This window comes from Lissotriton helveticus, chromosome 3_1 (genome assembly GCF_964261635.1).
Source record: "Lissotriton helveticus chromosome 3_1, aLisHel1.1, whole genome shotgun sequence".
NCBI lineage: Eukaryota > Metazoa > Chordata > Amphibia > Caudata > Salamandridae > Lissotriton > Lissotriton helveticus.
Genome location: NC_136061.1, coordinates 1,386,612,054 through 1,386,631,897, shown reverse-complemented (window position 1 = coordinate 1,386,631,897; position 19,844 = coordinate 1,386,612,054). Strand labels below are relative to the sequence as shown.

The following is a 19,844-nucleotide window of genomic DNA, read 5'->3' as shown; positions in this document are numbered from 1 at the left end:
TTCATTTTATAGGTATTAATCCATTTTGATTTTATGTTATGAGAATAAATGGGCTTATACAATGGTATATTTCCACCACATTTATTTAACTGATAAACATGCATTCATACTTTGATGCATGTTGTGTTTTAGCAAATTAAGCATTTAAATATAACAAAACACTACATCAGAAGGTAAATATTAGTATTATATACAAATATAGGTTAACAAATGCCTGTATTTGGGGGAATCTCATCCTGTTTTTAAATCACCCATGGTATCTATCTGCTTAGCAGCTGGTCTGGAAATCTTGAAGGACAGCAAAGAGAGTCACTCAGAAAAAGTAACATTTTCTATATTCTTCTGCTTTTAAAAATAATTACAGACAGGAAATAGATTGTTTTCTGTCTGTATCTGTAAAAATCAGTAAAAACAGAAAACTGTAAGCTTAATTATAACGTCTATGGTAATAATTGGGAAATAATGTGCAATAGTGTTCTGTGCCTGGTTTTGCATATGGTGTTGCTCCTACCACAAAGTTATGTGCGTGTACAACCCGATAGTGAGCCCTATTTGCATTCATCTCAGAATAGGTTGCAAAGTGTAAAATCAGGTGTAAAAAAGAATAAAAGCTTCTGTCTGAATCGTGGGTTTTGCCTACAAACCGTGTTTGCTAGTCTGTTGTGGAAAGACCTCATACCAAAACCTACTGTGGGTTTTTGGCTAGTCCATTGTTCACCATTGGTTGACTTTTTTGCAACTCATTTGAGTGCTTCTTTTACAGTGTGTTTCCTGCCTTCTTTTGAGTTTGTCCCTCCACTGGAACATAGGTTCTTTTTTGTATTCACCTTTGCCTCTAGTCCCTCCATTTGCACCCCACTCACTCCCTGTTCCTGCTTTCATGTTAACTTCTCCCTGCCTTCTCCCCATTAGCTTCCCCATTAGCTCCTCCATTGTTCAACCATCCGCCACCCCTCGCGTTGCAGCCAATTAAAACAAAAACAATTTTTTAGGGCTGGTAGCTGTTATTTGCTTTTGGGGTGCTCTATTTTTCTGTGTTTCAATTTACTTTTTTATATACCACTCCAAGTAGTGTCCATGATTAAAAATAAGAAAGTGGCTGGCACATCTTGCCATATGTGCGTGCATGCGTGGCGATGCATGTTCACACATACTTCATAACGCTGAGCTGCCATTGCACAATGACCCCTCCAGTGTTGCAGGAAGTTCGGGCCACACCATTATTGTGCACTGCGTTGGAGGAAAACATGCCAAAACCCCTGATAAGTGAATAAATAGCTTGGGGCTCCAGCGTGGTCAGATTGGAAGACCACCAACCATACACCAGTGTATGTGGTCCTTTATTGAAGCTTTGGGTCGCCCTCACCCCCACATACACTGGCGACGAGTGGCCCATGCCTCCCTCGTGTGCGCCCCTTTCACTCTCACCAGCCCATCAGCTGCAGTCCGCTGGGCTGCCTTGCCTGGTGCTGTCCCACGCCTGACCGTCAGCTGTCAACGCTGGCTGAGGCCGGCTGCCTCCTTCCTGCCTGCCATGTCATAGCAGAGTCTGGTGTCCTGCACACAACAGTGCAAGGCTGACCTGCTCACCGCCGGGCCGCATCTTTGACGGCAGTGCTGCCTCACTGTAGCCTCTGTCAGCCTGCCTCTCTCTCCTTGTGGGCTGGCACCACCCTGCAGCTTCTCTGCCTGGGTCCTCCGGCCCAGTGGTCTCTGCCTCCTATGACAGGCCGGTGGGCCCCATAGAGGTTAGTGGCACATCCGTCCTGGTTTTTGCTGATGCCGTGCAGGCCATTGGTGTTCCCTGTGCCCACATGCTCCCCGTGGGTGTGCGTTGCCTGCCACGTGCCCTGCTTTGATCCTCTGGCCCTCCTCCTCCTCATACTCTCTAAGGCCGGCCTACCTGCTTCGCTCCAGCACATGGCTCCTGCACTCTCCCCCCTGCTGCCCACCCTGGGAAAGCTTGGACATCGTCCCTAGCACTTATGGAACCTTTTATTGTCACAGGGCCTCCACCCTCTCAAGCTCCTCGCTCGAAGGCCTTGATGGAGCAGCTAGAGAACTACTTTGAAACAGTTGAGATGCATGCAGGATGCAGACGCCCATGCTTCTGCATCTGAGTGGTGCTTTCATTCACAAGATCTCCAAGACCATTGTTGAAGCCGGTCCTCCAAGTAGCTGTGCAATCACTGCACACTTTGAACTGTATGACAACCCCGACTATGAGGGGTTTTTACTGCGCCAAGCCTAGAAAATTGGTGGACTTACACCCTGCCAGATAAGGACAGCAAAGTGCGCGCCCAGTTCATCCAAGAGTGCACGTCCTCCAAGCTTTGCGAAAGGATCCTCCAAGTGTCTAACATGTACATGAGAGACATCCTAATGCTAGGCCACTCCAAGGAACTTTGAGCCTCACATGGCCTGTACGGACCCAAACACAATGCCTCCCATCAAGTAGGAGTCTGCCCACGCCGCCCAACAAAGGCAGCGGACTCCGAAACCTCCAACCCATCTACAGGCCCCACTAAGCCAGAAAAGAAGGCGCACATGTGTGGCTGGTGTGGTGGCCCATCCCCTTGCGCAGGTGCCTGTCCCGCCAGCGCAGAGCTAGAATGGCTGTAGCGGGCACCGGGCAATACCCCGGTGCGCCGCATGGGTGGGGGGCCGGTTTGGAGCCCCTGGGGGCCGTTTTTGTTACAGGGCCGTTTTTGCAGGATAGCTGCAAAATCGGCCCTGTAACAAAATCTTCCGAAAACCAGCCCTAGCAAAGAGCTCGGCGGCACCAACAACCTCCCGGGGAGGCGTCGGGGCAGCCGAGCACTTTGCCAGGGCGGGTTTTGTTCCCAGTCCGGCCCTCTGCCAGCGGCAAGACCTGCAGTGCGTGTGGCAAGCTAAACCATTTTGCCGAAGTCGGATGCTCTTGTCAAAGATGACAACCCCCAGCTCTGCCTAAGGCAGTCCGCACATTGGAATCACACCTGTACTCCTTTCTCTGCAAGTGATATGGATGATGACGACGCAATGGTGGTCCATGTTGTAAGAACAATAGACATGCTTGAGCATATTTGCCAGGCAGCTCCCCTGTGCCAGTGCAAGACCACACCATCTCTGCCCTCATTGACACTGGCGCCTCCATCAGTCTGATGGCCGCGGATGTATATCACAGCCTGCTCAATCCACCTTCGCTTTACCACACCAAGGTGCACATATGTGCATTTGGCAGCTGTTCACCACAGATTCCATGGCATGCTCCATGTCGATCTCTTCTATGACACCACCCGGAAGAGAGCAAAGGTGTATGTATCACAAGAAGGATCTGGGTTCCTCCTCCGTTGCCGCACAGCTCAAGAATTGAATCTAATACAGTTAGCCTTAAGTGTGCATGGCCATGAACTCGACCATCTGTTGCAAGAGTTTGCACCATTATTCAAAGGGATCGGTTGCTTGAAAGGGCCGGCCATCCAGCTACATATTGATGAGTCCGTCGCACCCATGGCACTCTGGAATTGGAGGATTGCTTTCCATCTCCACACCAAAGTTGAAGCCAAACTAAAGATACCAGAGAAAGCAGGCATTGTTGCGTGTGTTAAAGGCCCCACACCTGGGTCTCCCCCATTGTGGTGGTGAAGAAACCTTAACAGCCAGACGCAGCCCGCATTTGCGTGGACACTGAGGGTCCCTAACCAGGCGATAAAGCGCAAACGTCATTTTACACCAATAGATGACATCATTGGGGAGCTAACCAAAAAACAGAAATGGGCCTCGGCTTATACACAGTCAGGCTAAACCAGATCAACTATAAATACCAAAACATGTGCCAGGACTGATAATTTCTTTAAAGTGAACAATTTGATAATGGTCTTCATGAATAAAACATAAACACCTGCTTCAATAATTGCATCGTTTAATGATGTAATTCATTCATTATTCTTTATCACAATTTTTGGAAAAAATAATTGCTGTGTGAGAAAACACTTTAGACAATACTATATACAAATATGTACAAAATATACAACACATTTAACCAGTGAATAAATGAACTTAAACCACACCCATACCTCTTACAAGCTTCACATTCAAACTACGCAAATATCCCTAGGAGCACCACAGTAAAAATGAAACATTCAAATATAACACAAAAGCCTATTACAGAAATGAGAATTGATTACTTCAACAATGTTTACACTACTTCTACAAATTTCCGTTCATTAGTAACAATCCAAAATTGATCACTTCTTAGTGCAGGTGACCTGGGACTAGGTCGACGCGTTTCGAACCCTCAAATTCGTTGGGTTCTCATCAGGACCATACAGACTCTACAAAACAAACAAAACCAATTTGTAGGACAAACTGCTAAAAATTCTCTCATCTTAAATGCCTAACCGGTGGAACACTTCCCTACCTTAAGTCTTCTACAACCAATCCCATGCGTGGTATTGCTGTTATTGGGATGTGAAATTTAAATGAATTCAGTATCACCCACATGTTTCAAAGAACTCGAATCATCCAGTCATAAAACAAAAGTTAGTCACACCAAACGCTCACATCTTTTTTTCTCTCTCTTTCTTTCTCAGAAACTCACCCCTGTGTGCAATCGTCAGGGTTTCACTGTTCTGGTCTTCAATTATCGTTTTAACAATGTCCCGGACTTATTGATTGGAGTCCATGTTTTCAATTCGTTTTAGAAGGTTATCTATGGGAAAACGGGGACTCGTTAATACCCTGTGGACCTTAGCCTGAATTCCCACAACTTGTTCGAATATCTTGAAGCTGTACTTAGTGCACTGGTCAAAACCCTCCTTTACTGCTGGGGAAGGAACGTATGTCAGCGGTGACTCGGTTGTCTGGACCGACTTGGGCGCGTGCTGGTAATCGGTGACAGGGGCCGTTGCTTAACTCCGCCTTGGTTGAAAATCTAATGCGAGACCCTTAAAAAGGGTTACAAATACTAAAAAACGTTGGCGTAATGCCTTGTTCACCTTCATGCATTGTGCGACTGCTAGGCACTGATCCGCGCAATAGGATCTCCAAGGGCCAAGTAAGAGACAACGCACAGCAGCACTATACCGCGCTAAACGCTTGTGCGGTTCTTGGAATCTAAGAACAAATAGTCGCACAATGCATGAAGGTGAACAAGGCATTACGCCAACGTTTTTTAGTATTTGTAACCCTTTTTAAGGGTCTCGCATTAGATTTTCAACCAAGGCGGAGTTAAGCAACGGCCCCTGTCACCGATTACCAGCACGCGCCCGAGTCGGTCCAGACAACCGAGTCACCGCTGACATACGTTCCTTCCCCAGCAGTAAAGGAGGGTTTTGACCAGTGCACTAAGTACAGCTTCAAGATATTCGAACAAGTTGTGGGAATTCAGGCTAAGGTACACAGGGTATTAACGAGTCCCCGTTTTCCCATAGATAACCTTCTAAAACGAATTGAAAACATGGACTCCAATCAATAAGTCCGGGACATTGTTAAAACGATAATTGAAGACCAGAACAGTGAAACCCTGACGATTGCACACAGGGGTGAGTTTCTGAGAAAGAAAGAGAGAGAAAAAAAGATGTGAGCGTTTGGTGTGACTAACTTTTGTTTTATGACTGGATGATTCGAGTTCTTTGAAACATGTGGGTGATACTGAATTCATTTAAATTTCAGATCCCAATAACAGCAATACCACGCATGGGATTGGTTGTAGAAGACTTAAGGTAGGGAAGTGTTCCACCGGTTAGGCATTTAAGATGAGAGAATTTTTAGCAGTTTGTCCTACAAATTGGTTTTGTTTGTTTTGTAGAGTCTGTATGGTCCTGATGAGAACCCAACGAATTTGAGGGTTCGAAACGCGTCGACCTAGTCCCAGGTCACCTGCACTAAGAAGTGATCAATTTTGGATTGTTACTAATGAACGGAAATTTGTAGAAGTAGTGTAAACATTGTTGAAGTAATCAATTCTCATTTCTGTAATAGGCTTTTGTGTTATATTTGAATGTTTCATTTTTACTGTGGTGCTCCTAGGGATATTTGCGTAGTTTGAATGTGAAGCTTGTAAGAGGTATGGGTGTGGTTTAAGTTCATTTATTCACTTGTTAAATGTGTTGTATATTTTGTACATATTTGTATATAGTATTGTACAAAGTGTTTTCTCACACAGCAATTATTTTTTTCAAAAATTGTGATAAAGAATAATGAATGAATTACATCATTAAATGATGCAATTATTGAAGCAGGTGTTTGTTTTATTCATGAAGACCATTATCAAATTGTTCACTTTAAAGAAATTATCAGTCCTGGCACATGTTTTGGTATTTATCATTGGGGAGCTGTCAGGTTCCAAGTGGTTCTCTAAAATGGACCTGCAGTCTGGATACCACCAGATCCCGCTGCATCTGGACTCCTGCTCCATCATCACATTCCCCCCCAATGCTGGCCTGTGGAGGTACACCCAGCTAAACGTCAGCATTTCCAGTACAGCTGAGGTCTACCAGAACATCCTAAGTATTGTCCTACAAGGCCTGGCCAGGGTGCTGAATGTAAGTGACAACATCCGTGTGCACGTTCCCACCCTGAGTGAACATATGACTCACGTCCATGCCGTCTTCAAGCAACTTAAAGAACAAGGGCCTGCGCTTCACAGGGTAAAGTGTGACTTTTTACAAAAGGACATCAGCTTCTTTGGATATCGCTTTTCTGAGAAAGGCATTGACTCTGACCCAGACAAGGTGAAGGATATACAGGATGCCCCCGCTGCCTTCTCGGTGTCCAGAGTTCACAGCTTCCTGGGGACGGTTACGTATTGCAGGCATTTCAAGCAGAACCTGGCAGAAGTCACTGGCCTGCTTTGAGAGCTCACCAAGTCATCTAGCCTTTAGGCGTGGGGACCCGAGCAAGAAGCAGAATTCCACCAAATCAAAGCCACGCTGTCGGCTGACATCATTCTTGTCTACTCCAGCCCAATGAAGGAATTTCAGCCAGTCGTGGATGCCAGCCCCACAGGACTGGGGGCTGTGTTAGCCCAAAGGGAGAGCTGTTGAGAATGGGTCCTGGTAGCATATGCCAGCCATACGCTCACGCCCACGGAACAATGTTATTCCCAAATTGAGCACAAAGCAATTGCCAACTTGTGGGGCTGCTGACAAATCTACATCTACCTGTATGGCCATCCCTTCACCATCATCACAGATCACAAGCCACTGATCCACTCTACCGTGGATCATCATCAAAGCCCCCTCTCCCCCCCCCCAAGAATAGAAAAGTGGATTCTGCAGCTGCAAGAGTTCCAATTCACCATTGAGTATCGACCAGGTACCCGGAACCCAGGTGATTTTCTATCCCAGCATGTTTGACCAGCCCCTTCCTCCCGAGACAGCCAAACCCTTGGCAACCAAAGAATACGTCAAATTCTTCATGGAGTGCTCCAGACCTCTCCCAATGTCTTTAGAGGAAGTGATAGAGGCCACTCAGTTGGGCGACTGTTTACAGGTGACAATCAAGGCCACCACAACTGGGGATTGGCAACCACTTCAGAGACCCGCTCTCTTCTGTACCGAGGAGGCCAGATCGATCCTGAAGGTGCTACATAACGTCTGCCACAAATTATCTGTCACCGGTGATGACTGTCTGTAGCGAGGCCCTCGATTGGTGCTGCCAAGGAGTCTAACTCAGAAAGCAGCCAGCCTCGCACATGGAGCACACCAAGGCATTCTAAAGTCCAATAACAGACTCTGGAGCAAAGTCTAGTTCCCCAGACTCGGCCAGACGGTGGAGGCGGTTGTGCGCAATTGTCCAGTCTACCTTGCTACCAGTCAGTCAGACCACCCCTTTCCAGTTATCACTGAAGAAGGTCCCAGTTCTCCATGGCAAAGAGTCAGTGCTACCTTCAGAAGCCTCCGCAATGGAAACCACATGTTTGTGGCAGTAGACGACTTTTCCCACTATCCGGAGGTCGAAATCGTGCCAACCATGTCTGCTTTATAGGTAATCCTCAAGCTGGAGAAGCTCATGGCCACCCAGGCCCTCTTTGGAGAGATTCACATGGATAATGGGCCCTCCTTCAATGGTTCAGAGCTGGCCGGGTACTTCAGGAACACCACGCACCTCCGCATAACCCCTCATTGGCCCCAAGCCAACAGAGAAGTAGAGCGCCAGATGAGAACTCTCACGAAGGTGATCCAGATTGCGGTGGCTGAAGCTGGCAATGTAGAGTGTCCCTTGTACCAGTTCCTATGGGAGTACCGACTCACACCACACTGCACGACCAGCATCTCTCCAAGCAAATTGCATTTTGGGAGGACAGTGGTTGACACCATGCCACATAATCCTGATTTGGAAGAGACACCAAATCCCCCGATACTGTTCGACTCTAGGAGAGCCCGCAACAACAAGTAGGCCTCGCAGAGCCGGTGAGTTAAAAGGAGCCACAACACACTAGGAGACTATGTGTTGGTCATGGACCACCATCCTGGAGAAAAGTTTCGGCTGCTGTTTGAGCTCTCCCCATGGACTGTCACCGAAGTGAAAGGCACCAGAATAACCGCCAGGAGGGGCACTGAATACGTCCCATTTTAAGAAAGTCCCCCAAACGCAGTTGGCTGTTGCTGCAGAGGCTGACTCTGCAGGATACTTCTCAATGAATGGACACTCTGATGGTGAGGATAGTCATCATCCAGATTAAGGAGAGGGTGCACTGTCAGAGGAACTGTTCCCTGCTTCGCCCCCTGCTCCATCACCAGGTACACCCGATCCCTGTAGAGCAGCTAGCAACCAGAATCAAGGAATCGCTCAGGCACCGAGCCTGGGAGAATCCTCGCCAGGTTTGTCAGCCAGGGGTAGTCATGGGCGTTATCTGTTGAGGCCCAACCTTAAGCCATTTTAAAGGTACACTGACTTTGTATGTGAGTGAGTTGGGACTGAGAACGCTGTAGCACTCGTGAGTAGCCAATTTCATACTGTTGTTCGATGTAAAAGAGAATTGTTTTGTTGTCATGTTTGGACTAGAATGTCATGACGCTGAGGGTTCTGTAAGTTTTAGTTGTGTTTTATTCTATGGTAAAGGAGGAATGTAGTGTTGCGGGAAGATCGGGCAACCCCATTATTGTGAATGGCGCAGGGGGAAAACCTATCCAACCCCCCCTGCGAGCATAAGTCAAGTGAGCGCCCGAATTAGTCCACCATACATATGGTTGAAATTGGTGGCACATAATACTTATACTGTTTAGTGATCAACAGTAGGCACATGCAGGGATTTTGAAACAGACGTTTTATCATCAGAGGAAGCAAACTATGGAGGTGAAAAAAGGGTAAATAGATGGATACAAAAAGTTCTTGATTTTATGTCTTGCACTAAGATACTTGGCTAAAAAAAACTGGTGGGATCAGAAGAAAAGTGGGTAACTGAAAACCAGAAGAACAGGAAAGAGTGTCAAGAATCATCTGAGAGGCAACACACTGAGAATAAGTCAGGAGATGATAAAACAAAGGAAGAAAAAGCAGGCAAGGGCCATTAACACCCTGAAAAAAGAAGCAGAGGACAATTGCTTATTTTTAATAATACATGCACAATTTGGAAGCTTCGCATCTGGGAAATAGAACAACATTTTCCGATTCGCTGATGCAGGGTCCCTGCCCACACTCCTTCACAACTGGGCATGTTCTCAGCTGCTGATATCCTGCTCATGGTACAGCAGGAGAAGAAGCAGGCAAGAGATTTTAAATATTAGGGTCAGGGCGTTTTAGAACCTGTCACACCCTCTAACCTGTCCTGGTGAGGGCTGAGGAGGAAGGAGGATTTTGATGCCTGGGAATGGTCCCCAAAGGGGGTGGTTCAGACATCAAAGAACCTGGGTTGAGGGTCTTTAATGGAAGTGGATGAGGCAAGGTGCTGTGGATGTCACAGTGAACATACAGGGGTAGGTTTTCACGGGTTGCAGGTCATCACTACAATAAGGACTGGTCCCTCTGATTCAAAGGTACACTGAAAACCCCCTCTTGCCTTTTTTGATAACTTTATGAGCTGTACCGATTGTGAAGCTTGTACCTTAAAAAAAAGTGACGATGAAAATCACCAGACCTCACAGTTTAGCATACAGCTAGATTGAAGCGTGCCTGTGGTAATGAGCGTGGTATGACAATTGGATAGAACACGAAGTCAGGTGCCCATATTCAGTGGTTGAAATCCTGGTCTCACATCTAAGATGGAATATAGAGGAATAATCTGTAACAGTCCATTGTGTGAATCCCTCTAAATACACAAGGTGTGAAGCATTCCTGTTTTCTTTGTGTGATGCAGCTACTGGTGAAACTCGGCTTCAAATTCTTTGCTTAAACTGGAATCATTTCTGTATTCCTGAGGTAGTGTTTTTTGTTTCTTCTCCGTAAACTTGAAGAGCTAATGTAATCATTTTGTAGCCTGGCCGGGAGACCTTATTGATATTTTTGTTTTTCTGATGCTTTGTCTGGGATTTTCCCGCCTCGGTCTGTCGCTTGCTCTTCTCCCGCGAGAGTTGGGCAGGCTACGCCGTGACCTTTAGCGCGCGGATCCTCTAAGGAGGGGGAATGATTTCAACAGGTTTCTGGCTGACCTTTCACGATTCCCTCGTCCCCTCAATTCTGAGGGAGGGGGCCTATTTATTGTAATCACAGCTTTCAAAGCATAAAGGTTCGTTGTCTGTTTTGTATAAGTCATGCTTTGCAGTTTAATTGGATTAAAGTAAATTAGCAAAGCCCGTAAATCTACATAATAGCGTCCTGGCAGCTCTCATGCCTTCCGAATGAAGAAATAGACTTCTGTTGTTTATTGCTTCATAGGACCGAGCTCGCATTTTACTGAGGGAGAATAACTCTTGTGTAAATACAAGTGCATGCCAGCATGCCATGATGGGTTGCTTAATTTAAGTAGGTAAGCTTAATTCGCTTGGTGCACAAGTACCTATTGCCAGAATGTTCTCACAAATGTTCGCTGTAAATTTCTCCGCTCATCCATTATCCATCCTTTGTCTTGATCAGGCTTAGTGGGTAAACAAACTGTGTTTTTCCCTCCTTTTTAATCTGGCAATTGGTCTTGAAGATTCATGCTTTTCATTATATGGCAGATGAGTTTGCGCAGCATATTTAGACGTGAGCGGCGGAACAGTCAGTTATTGCCGCGCGACGCCAGGCAGATGTCTAGTGCAAAACCAATGAAGCTATCTTCATTAGGATTCCGTGCCTCTCATTCCTGATTCATGGTTATAGGTCTTTTTCTGCAGCTGCTCCTCCCGTAGCCGTACCCGCCGTCCTTTGTGTTCATGTCAAGATATTGCTTTGGAAGGTGGGGCTTGTCTTCTAATGTCCCTTAAAAAGCCACCCTGGTGTCCATGCCACTTGATCATTTATAAATACTCTCTACTAACTCTAGGAAATAGTATATTGGTTTTAGACCTTTAATAAACTTCTGTAAAGAAAATTTCCATTGGCAGCTTCCAATCGGTCTACTGGTTTCGGTTGATGTTTTTAACCAACAGAATGTGCATTGTTTCTGCTGCTAGACAATGTGCATTGTTTCTTCTGCTGCAAGACATATAGGTTGCTGTCCAAAACCTATATGTCTGGACTGTGTCCAGCATTAAAACATCTACAACTGGTGTACTGGAATTTTTGTGAAGGCTAATATTGCCTCGGGTATACCGAAATACTATTAACTTGCACAGTCGAAACAGCCAATAAACTTTACACCTGCTTGAAAATACTGACTATAAAAGTTCCACTAAAGAGTGAAAATTGTCATGTAGCACACACAGAAGACAAAAACGTTTTCTTTGAGCCATTCAGTTATAGCCAAAGGGTACAAGAACTTAAAATGTCTACATTGGTTAGACTTGATTTTCTGGCCAAATAGTTAGGCTCAAGATATTAAACTCGGTTGCTCAGTACTTTTATGTTGTAAAAGCAGCATGGCTCAGTAGGTGTCAGTGTACATTTTGATCAGTAGGTGTCAGTGTACATTTTGATCGCCTAAGGTGATCAGAGATCATAAAACTAGATGAGCATTGGCAAAGCCAGTGGGTCTTACCTTTTTAATGTGTTTGCTTTGCCAATGTGTTTTGAAGATGCTCCAAGATATTGGCAAAAATAAATGCTTTTGCCAATGTTCCAGCAAAACAAAGGTAATCGAAAAAAACAAATAACCTGTATTGCGCATGCATCGAGACGCACGCGCGCATACATGTCATGACACAACATTTGACCGTTGTGAAGATGTATGTGCATAACCATGCATGCATAAATAGGGCATGATGCGGCTGCCGTTTTTTTTTTTCTCCCATTCCAAGATGGTGGATGGCAAAGAAAAAACAGTTTTGAGTGCACAAAAGCGCATTTGAAATAAAGGAGAAGTCAAAAAGCAAATGACTTATGTTGGACCCTCCAGCATTGGCAAAAAGAAATGTTCATTGCTAATGTTACAGCTAGGACAAAAACAAAGGAAATAAAAAAAAGCACAATAACTTGTATGTACGCATGCACATGCATGTAAATGTCATGACGCAAAGTTGGGCCATCGTGATGATGTAAGAGCATCACTACGCATGCACGTGTATACTGCATGATGTGGCTTGTGTTTTTTGTTGTTTTTACCATTCCAGATGGTGGATGGCAAATGAAAAATATTAATTTAGAGTGCTCGGATGCATTGGAAATAAAGGAGAAGTCCAAAAGCAAATGGCGTCTGTTGGGCCGGCTAAAAAATGTTAAAACTTTTTTTTTTATTCAGGACGTGATGGGAGGAGTGGAGTCAGGGGAGCAATGGAGCTGTGCCTCAGGAGAAAGTCCCCATGGGATGACGGAAGCAGTGGGGAGCGGTCGGGGGGAGAGGATCAAAAGAAGAGTTTGAAGCGAATGAGAAAAAAATTAAAAAAGGGAAAAAGGCAAGGAGGTGTCAGACAAGTAATTGACTAGCTCTGGGTTGGAGGTAAAGGGAGTAACATGGAGCATGTCGGGGGCAGAATTTGAAGATGAAGCAGGATCATATGAGTGAGAGGAAGAAGAGACATGCACTCTTATGGAGTGAAAAAATAAAAATAAAACAAATTGCCTGAATGTGAGCAGTGGAAGGTTATACGCCATCCAGTCAAAAGGATGGTGAAGAAGCTGTGCTCCAGGAGAGGTACAAACACAAGGCAAGGAAGAAAAGCCACTGAATAAGAAGCAAGCAAATGAGTAGCAAAAAAAACAACCAATGGTAAGCAATGTGCTTTCTATGTATGATTTTATAAGATCCACAGGAGGTGTTTTGTCAGCAGGCAGCTAAAGGCTCTCTGTAGGCTAAACCTGTAAAAAAGCAAGACCTCATTGTCACTAAGTCTTCCATCCAAGAACTTATAACTGATTTTACAATTAAATTCAGAGTCTGGTGCACTGGGAACAAGGTATGCTGAAGCACAAGCTTGTTTCCCAAGAAGCTAGATGTTTAGTACCTACCAACCAGGAACTACCAACAGTTCTTAATTTGAGCTGGTGGTCTCCTGTGCTCAGCATCTAATTGCCAGCACGGGGGCTTATCACAGTCTCCCACATGGTGCCATTGTCTGGCTATTTTTAGGTACGAGCACAACAGCAACTGTTTATTAGTTCAATTTACATTTATAATGACTAATACCTGCCTCACTAGCCATTCTTCTAGCTTTTGGGGCCTGGAATAGTATGAGTTGTCACATTTGTAAGAGTGTGATGGTTAGTAGCTGTGTTTGTAATGTCATTGGCAGCGGCAAAGTGTGATACAAGCTGCAGTGGCCTCCCGACGAGAGCCCCCACACTTATTCTTTTGCAAATTAAGCACTGCAATCACCCCAGTCAAATACTACCTATTAGTCATCAGTGACTGAAATGGAAGCACCGGCTTAGTATGCACCAACAAACTATCAGCGACAGAAATAATCATTAGCGTGGTATATTCTCAGAAGCTGTGAGCAACAATAATAGAAGCACTAGCATGATATGCTTCCTAAAACTGTCAGCCCCAGAAACTTAGACACTAGTGTAATATACTTCTGTGAACCATCAGCAACAGAGAAGGAAACATGAGCATTGTATACTTCCGCGAACCATCAGGGACCGAAATGGAAAAATTTGCTTGGTATGACTCATACACTATCATCAACAGAAACATAAGCACTGGTTTGATATACTTCCACAAACCCCCAGCAACAGAAATGGAAACTCCAGCTTGGTATGTTCCTTTAAACCGTTACCGACACAAATGGAAGCACTGGCATGGTATCCACCCACCAACCCTCAGAAACAGAAATACGAGGTCCATCATGGTATGCACCCACCAACCAGTAAATAGAATGACTGCATGGTATGCAGCCCCAAACCATCAGCAACAAAAATGGGAAAAGTAGTAAAAAAATAAAAACATTGGCATTGCTTGCACTTGTGAGGGAACACAATAAAAAATGTAGTACTAACATTATTAGACCTGGCATCTTTGGTGTGTTTTTCCCCAAGCTTTTTTGCTTCTGACCTGTTTTTTTACTGCGTGCTGTATTTTGTTTTTGCTAGTTTTAGAACTCTGGGCACTTCACCACTGCTGATCAGTTCTAAAGTGCATGTGCTCCCGCTGTAAATTATGATTGGTTATCCATGATTGGCAAATTTACTGGTAATACCCTAGTAAAGTACACTGTGTGTACCAATGGGCCTGTAATTCAAATGCTACTAGAGGGTCTGCAGCACTGATTGTGGCACCCACATGATTAACCCTACAATCATGCCTCAGACCTGCCACTTCAGAGTCTGTGACTGGAATTGTAAACTGCCATGTCGACCTGGCAAGTGTACCCACTTGCCAGGTCCAAATCTTCCCTTTAACTACATGTAAGGCACCCCTAAGGTAGGCACAATGTAGCCCTCACAGCTTGAATCCAGTGGCAAAGTGAGCAAGGGACCCACGTCTGGGCACACCCTACCATCTTAACGCTTAACAATTTGAGATGGACTGTTCCCACGAGGAACAGGGTCAAGACTGGTTTGTATATGGCGGTGTCCAAACTGGGGTGGGGTGGTGAGCAAAAGAACGATGGATTAAACCAAGATACTTGTGACTGGGGGTGAATGTTTGCATTGATCAGCATTATGTCCATCATTTGTTCCTTTTACTTTTGACGCCCTGAGTTGGAACGGTATGCCCAGACGTGGATCCAGTGCTCATTTTGCCACCGGATTCAAACTAGGCTGGCTGATGAGGGATGTTACCCTAAAACCGGTCCCAGGATTCTTGTTTCCTGTTCAGGGAAGACCTGGCTTGGCAGTTCAGGCTGAGCTGTTCCCATTAGGAACAGGGTCAAGACTGATTTGCATATGGCTGGGTCTGAACTGGGACGGCGAAGTGAGCAAAAGAACAATGATGGATTCAACCCAGATCTAATAGTTACTGGGAGTGAGTGTCTGAAAAGTTTCAGGGATCATTCCATCATCTTATTGCAGAGGTCTTCAAACTTGGGGGCGTGCCCCCATGGGGGGGTGTGGATAGATTCCCAGGGGGGCACAAATACCTCTGCAGGTACATGTAAGTGAAGATGGCCTTGAAGTGCAGTGATGTTTATTTGCTGCATTTTCTTGCTGTCATCATTTACTCCTAAGCCCTTGAAGTGAGATCAGAGTGCCGTGGGCCAGAGGTCAGTGAGTGTGCTGCTGTGAGCTAGGCTGGGCAGTGTCTGGAGCCTTATCTCCCGCACGCCCACGTTTTTCACAGGTCTTTAAAGGCCATTTGCATATTTACATACCTTTGTAAACTGGTTACAGAGGCTTAGTTTTTAGATCTCGCTGAGTCAGCTCATGCGCTGGTCTGCGAGACATTTTTAAAGCGGGTTTTAAAAGTGCTACCAAAGGCTTGGCCACCCGCTTGCGATTACACATGCAAGCGTGCGTGCCTCGCTCCGCCTCTCAAATGCAGCGCGCCTCGCTCCACCCCTCCCGACCACAGAGCGCGTTCCCGCGATTGTGATCGCTTTCACGGTCTTTCACGTGCTTGTTTCACTGTTATCACAAAGAGTTTTCTTGCATGTAACAGAAGGTTAGGAAATCTACAGTTTATTCTCTTCTTGTTGTAGAATGTAATAATAAAGATTACCCTTTGTGTGCCTTTGAAAGCAACATTTTAAAACTACAGTAAGTCTAACTACATCTCTGCATTAATTTATTACAAATATCTTGTTTTTGCATACCATTTACGCCGCTCTTACAGACCAACTTATGGAGTTGCCGTCCTAGGAATAAATCTCGCGACTCTCGGATCATTGCAAATGTCAGCGTCAAACTACAATGTCTCACCCCGGGCTGTATCAGCAGGCGGTGATTAGGATGATGCCCAGATTGGATTATTTCTTCACAGAGGAGCTCCCATTGATTAACCGCTAATCCGCCAGATAAACTCCGAATGAAAGCACGGTGGTTTTCGCAAAAAATCAGACAGTGTAACTTTCCCACCGTTTCACCCACCAGCTTCCAGTCAGCTCTTAGCTAGACTTGGCATGTACGGACTGATAATAAAATTAACACGATTATCGGCTAAGTACTATAAAAGCTGATTTGAATTAGTCCAATAAAAAGTCTAAAAAAATACCCCCACCCTGCCTATTCCTTACATTTGTATTTTACATTTACTAGTGTGAGAACACATTTCATGAAAAGGAATATAAAGTAGGGTTACCAAAAGAAAAATGCCAGCCATGTGTTGGTTAAAGAGCCTGCAAATACCTCATCTTGACACTAAATAGGTTTATAAATAAAAAAGTATGTATTCATTTGTAATGTGACTTTTCTGTCTTTGTTCCCTTTAATTATCAGTCATGAATCATTCAGGCCGCCCTAGAACACAATTAAAAGTGTTTTCTGTTTGTATTGGCTTTTCGAAGTACGCACAGATAAGTGCTGAAAATGCTGCTTTAGGTGACTGTTTATTTTTGTACCATCTGCGACATGTGCCTTAATAGCATTAGTTTAACTTGTACCTGAAACCCTACGCCACTGTCAATAACAAGCTGATTTACTTCAAGTGTCTGACAATACATCCTGTATTCAGACAACTGCACTCCTAGCACATGGTTATGGATTTCCCGCATTTGCCACATAATCCATCATCTGCTCCATAATTTGCAGATTTTTAAAAAGACTTGTTTCTAGCTCAAATGTTTCAAAAGTTACTAAAAATGTAGCAATACATGTTACCTCACAGTGGAAGGCCCTTTCTAAAGGTTGTTTGGTCACCTTTCTGTTGCTTATTGCTATATGTGGGTGTTAATGTGCTACGTTAGAGGGGCAATAAAAGCCAGGACAGTGTTAACAAGCGTAAAAATTGCAAAACAATGCAGTAATGCAATCACAAAATATGCAGCATTATGCAGCATAATTCACCTTTGCTTGCTGCGGAATTTAGTCAACCCTGCTGCATAATTTGGCCTTCTCCTGCCGCATAATTGCAGTGGCCCTGTTGATAGTGCTATGACGTCCCAGACTACGGCAGTTAGTACTGTGAATATGCAAGTCTTTGTTTTAAAACAGTCTTTACATACTCTAAACTAGGCTGCTGCAAAATGAAGCAGTGATTGAGATAAAATAAGTTCCTACAAAATATATTTTGTAGTAATAAGTAATCAAACTGTATCTAATGCAGACATTTTTGTAAGTATCTCCACTATTCCAGATCTCATCTGATAACACCCTTACATTACATCTCAAAAAGAATAAATCTTTGCCACCATGAAGCTTTAAGTAGAGCCGCTAAAATTATTCAGCAGAAGAGGACTACATTATGCAGCAGGTTTGACTAAATTATGCAGCAAGAAAAGGTAAATTATGCGGCACAATGCGCCACATTTTGTGGTTAGCATTACTTCATTCTTTTTTACATTTTAACTCAAGGTAACACTGTCAGGGGATATATTTCACTTCATTAGTACCAGTTTAACACCCAAATATAGCAGTAAGCAACTACAAGATTACCAGCCAATCTTTGTAAAGGGCCTTCCACTGCTCTGGAACACTTTGCCGTGCTTTAAGTAACTTTTGTTCAGTTTGAACTAGAATCAAGTTTTTTGTTGTTGAAATCTGCAGATTATATAGCAAATGCAGTAAACTGAAGATTATGTGGAAAACGCTGCTGCTGCAGAAATGCATAATTCCAGTGGCCCTGGCTTTAAGTGACAACATCAATTAATGGCTGGTAAGAAGGCTGCTTTCTTTTTTAACTTTCTGCCACACTTCGCTTTCAGGCAGAGGAACCTCAAGTCAATATTAACAATTCAGGGGTAGTTTTATTGTGAAAGCGGAGTCCATGGGGTGGCAGGTAGAATGCCAGCAGGGTTGCATTAAGATGCAGAGCCCTAATCCTCTGGATACCTGGGGCCTCACAGTAATGGTCTAGGAGACAGAGGAAATGAGCAAGATTCATAGAAATTGTCAAAGAGAAGGCACAGAATAGGCAACACTGTCTGGGGACTCATTTTATGTTTACAAATGGCCAGAGACAGCTTCGTCAGAAAGATACCCCAAAGAAGGGGACAATATAAGTGTTGTTTTTTTTTTAAAAGGGACATTCATTAGTGAAGCTGGTACTGCTGCCAAGTGTGTAAGTGGCCACTACTGGTTATCATTAAGCAAGCAGATGCAGCAGGACTGGGGCCCATGGATTTGAGGGCCCCACTAAATCACAGTTATGACTGTCTACCTTTAAAAATGGGGGATTGGAGCTTTATTTTCCTTTCAAGCATTAGGACTGAGGTGATGATCTGTCCTGGTGGGGAAGGTGTCGAGGAGATAGCCTGCTACTCAGGACTAAAGTTATCATTAGTGCAGCAGGCGTAGTTGCATTGGGGTCAAATAGTGTGAGGGGCTCACAACACCCCAGTTATGGGGAGCAGTTTGTTTGGGATAATATCTGTTTTTGTTTGATGCATTTGCTGTTTTATAAGTCTCATATTTAGTGCGGTTCATAAGCTATAGAAAAAGTATTCCTGAAATCATCTCATAAGCCCAGCTCCCTGCACACAGCCATGTCCCTCCTGCTCCTCCAATCGTTACCATAAAGTTTTGGAGGGGGGCCCGACCTCAAAACATTTTGCTTAGAGGGTGCTCAGAGTAAACTAGTTTGAAGACCTCTGTCTTATTGTGTTTGCTTGTTTGCCCTAAGTTGGCATGGTATTTATGGCCAGACATGGGTCCCTTGCTCACTTTGCCACTGGATTCAAGCTAGCCTGACTAATGAGGTGTGTTACCCCGAAACAGCTCCATGTATTCTTGTTTCTGGTTCAGGGAAGACCTGGCTTGGCCGTTCAGTCTGGACTGTTCCCATGAGAACAGTGTCAAGACTGATTTGCATATGGCTGAGTCGGAACTGAGGTAGCAAAGTGAGCAAAAGAATAATAATGGATTCAACCCAGATCTAATATTGGCTGGCGGTGAGTGTCTAAAAAGTTTGTAAGCTCCCTCCATCATCTTATTGGGTTTGCTTGAACTATTTTAAACCTTTTAAAAATGATTTCTTTATATGTTTATGTTAGATTTATGTCCTTTTTGGTCTTGTTTTATTCAGATAAATCTTGGTTATTTTTCTAAACTGGTGTGGTGTCCTTTTGTAGTGTTTTCACTGTGTTAATGTGTGTTAATGTACAAATGCTTTACACATTGCCTCTGAGATAAGCCTGATTGCTCCTGCCAAGCTACCAAGGGGGTGAGCAGGGGTTATCTTGGGTGTGTAACTCCCTTACCCTGACTAGAATAAGGGTACCTACTTGAACAGGGCGCAAACCACTGCCAGCTAATGACCCCCTTTTTTTTTTAAGAAACATGACCTGGTATTAAAGAAATAGAAACAG

At 44.5% G+C, this 19,844-nt stretch overlaps 1 protein-coding gene across 1 annotated transcript in view; it reads left to right on the top strand.

Moving 5' to 3' along the window:
• Positions 1 to 19,844, top strand: part of SEMA5B (semaphorin 5B) — an 827,217-nt gene that overhangs the window by 322,896 nt on the left and 484,477 nt on the right. The window lies entirely within an intron of this gene.